Source organism: Diprion similis, chromosome 10 (genome assembly GCF_021155765.1).
Source record: "Diprion similis isolate iyDipSimi1 chromosome 10, iyDipSimi1.1, whole genome shotgun sequence".
NCBI classification, from domain to species: domain Eukaryota; kingdom Metazoa; phylum Arthropoda; class Insecta; order Hymenoptera; family Diprionidae; genus Diprion; species Diprion similis.
In genome coordinates, this window is record NC_060114.1 from 7,802,206 (window position 1) to 7,805,638 (window position 3,433).

Here is a 3,433-nt window from a genome sequence, read left to right on the forward strand (position 1 = left end):
AATTGTACGAGTCAAAATAATACGATTAAGCTTGTTTTTTTTTTTTTTTCAACCATCTTCTTGAATACGTAGGAAAAATTAATGCTATGCCAGTAAGAGAACCTTAAACTAACAGAAAAAATCTCAAATAATTCTTGATCGCATTGCAAAAGTTTTGCAAATTCAAAGAAATATACATCTATAAGTGATAAATATATTGGAGTATTATAAATTGACGTAAACAAGAATTCATCCAGAATACAAATCCGACTATTTTTTGCGTTGCAAAATTAATCATATTATGAATAAATATATAATTGGCGTGGAATATCTAGTAGCTAATATATATATATTCATATGATCTCTGCTTTAAAATATCCAATTTGCCTCGTATCTGCGAGCTGTGAATTTCCCGGATGGACGCTTAAACCGCTGCACTGTTGAAACGACCCCGATATTCTAACTGCCTTGAATTTTTTGAAGGATCACGAAGTGCAATATCGCCTACTCTATACTTATGTTCCCTGTATTCCTATCGCCTGTATTCCCATAAAATATCCACGACGCAAGTTATAGTCTATATCTCTCTCTATTATATTTGTCTTCAAGATCTACTATTACTTAGCAATTTCTGTGTAAGGTGATAAAAATTCTCGCAACAACTTTTATTGCGCGTTGTTCTTTGAGAGGACCGCGGTGTACTAGAACATAAATTAAGCTATTCTAACAGTATTATATCCGCCTACGGTATATAATTATAACATGCGACCGAAGGTGAAAAATGATCAGAGAATTTTTCTACCATGATTTGTCTCGGTTCAATATTATCCTGAAGTAAATAACTCTAGCACAAATAATTTTCTTGCCTAGCAGTTTTTAAATCAAATCATAATTCCCTCGAACAAAGAGTCGACTTAGAATTTAGACGAGAGAAGAAACGCGCAGGTAGAATACGGGATATGTGATTATTTTTATTGGTGGATCTGATCGCTGCAGAATTTGATCTGTAAAATTATATGATCGAGTGTGTAAAATTTAATCTCAGATAAACGCACAAAATAAATAATAATACTTCGCGAGGAGACTATTGAAGCTTGATCTGACGAAATTTGACAAGTAGTGAGCTGGGTTTATCTAGCTAAACAAGTGACACATAGGCACGTTGGGAGTTTTGCGTTTCGAGGTCTTTCGCCAAGGTCATATAATCGCGTTTGTGTCTAGAGGCACACGTTAAGCTGCCCGGGAAGGCGAATATGTCTAGCTGTAGAACCGGCATGCATACACAGACGTAATATATACAAGAGATTTGCGATAATCGAGCGCGAGATCTCCTCGTGCGCCGGAACCGCGTGGCCCTGGATGATTATAAACAACTACTTATTTAAACCTGCTCGCTGCTTGGTTCTCGGTGAAATACATACAGAAATGTACGTAATATATTATACATATCCATATACTCGCCGAGTTCACTTTTATACCTATACTCAATTATGATTGTGAAAAGTAATCAGTGCAGTTATTAGAAAAAGGATGTTGAGAAAATAATCGTTTTAAGCGTCATGCAGAGAACAAAGTTTGTTATTAGGTGAGTAGAAACGATTTGGCTCCAGAAAGCAAAAAGTCAGAAAAGATGATTCATTGTTTGAAAAAAGAAAGAGAGAGAAGGGGAAACGAAACTGCAAACGCCTAAGCGATGGTGATTTGATCTACTGGAATGCTGACGCGGTGATTAGATTGCAATACGTCAGGCGCTATAATATGAGATATAGTGTTAGAGGATTATGAAAAAAACCCTGTTCTGGGATATGCATAGCAAAATAAAAAAAATACAAGTTGGTTCCGAAAAATAAATTGCAAAAAGTCAAATTAGCTGAAAAAAGAGTAAGAAGCGAGTAGTAGCAAACGCCTGAGAGAAGGCAATTTGCTTTACCGTAATGACAAAGTGGTAATAAGATTGCTATACTTCAGGCGCTATCATATCTGAGGACGATAAAATAAGGAAATTAATACTGGTGGAAAAATGAAACACCACGTAAACCACAAACCTTAATTTAATCGAGTGAGCTATATTTTGAAGTCTTCGATTTATGGCGAAAAATGCGTCATCATATTTTGGAAATTTAATCACCCTCCATCTTACTTATAGTTACAATAATTCATGTGATGAATAATCGCTTGTGGCATCGCAACTTTTAGTGCGTATACTAATTTTGAAACTAAGTCACAATGAATGAAATTTAAACCGAAGGTACATCTGCTATGCTGTAACGAATGCGTACACTTAAGGGGTTAAGTCCACTGTAGAAATTTCAAAAATCGGTTTTATTATCTTCAAAAATGTCTCATTACCTCAATGACACACTCAAGTGATTGAGGTGATAAAAAATCTAAATACTGCTGTTTTGAATTTTGGCGCAGCCCCTCTCAGTCCGATGCAATCGCAAGATTCATGGTGCAGTTGGCAAAAAGCAGAAGCTACAAATACTTTGGACAGCTATAAATACGAGCCAGCTCTAAGTAAAGATTTCATCGAGGCCATGAAACCTATTTATGAAGAACTACTGAATGAAGGAGCACAAAGTGGATGCTGTGAGCATGAAAATCGGGCCTAACAGCTATAATACGTGCCTGAAGGTGGACGAGCAAAGCATCAAGCATGCAGGGCAATCGTTACTTGACGATACGGAGAAGGCACGGATCGCTTTGAAAGCGGACAGACAAGAAGAGCTCCAGCAGGACGTTCATTTAGAAGGCAAATCGCATGGCGCAGGCGTCGCTGTCTAAAGGTTTTTAAAATTTATCAACAGTTTTTCCATACCGAAAACTTTGAATGCCTTTTTCTGGAAACTACATTTTTCAAGTCGGTCAGATTCATAACTCAAACAAAACTTGACCGATTCACTTGAAATTTGACCTTTATATTCACAATTGCATTCTCGATATATGAGATGGGTTTTTTTAGAACCAATTTTCAAGTGATTTGTTTTTCGTCAAGAATTTTGAACTTCTTTTTCAAAAACGCACCAGTTTTGCCAAATTCGATACATCGGCAAAATCCTATGCACTCTGTGGCTATGAGCTTGTACAATCAAAACAAATAATTGTTTTCAAAGTAAATTGAAAATTGCAGGTGCGGTTGGTCGGGCTGCACGACCTTGAAAAAAAGGTTTCGTCGAAGCAACGCTGTCCAGCCGCCATTTTTGTTGATATAAAATTGAAAAAAAACAATTTATCCAGTTTGTAATATGTATAATAAAAGAACATTTGCAGAATTTTTAGTTATTTCATTGTCCTGCTAAAAATATTCCCGAAATATGCTGATTACTTCCCACATTACAGTGTCCTGGCCCCTTGAACAACCGCGTAATTGAATCAATGAATGCTATGTGAACTTAGGGAACAAGATGTAGAAATAAGGTGTTGCACGGTGTACCTTTCCTTATGTACGGAGCGC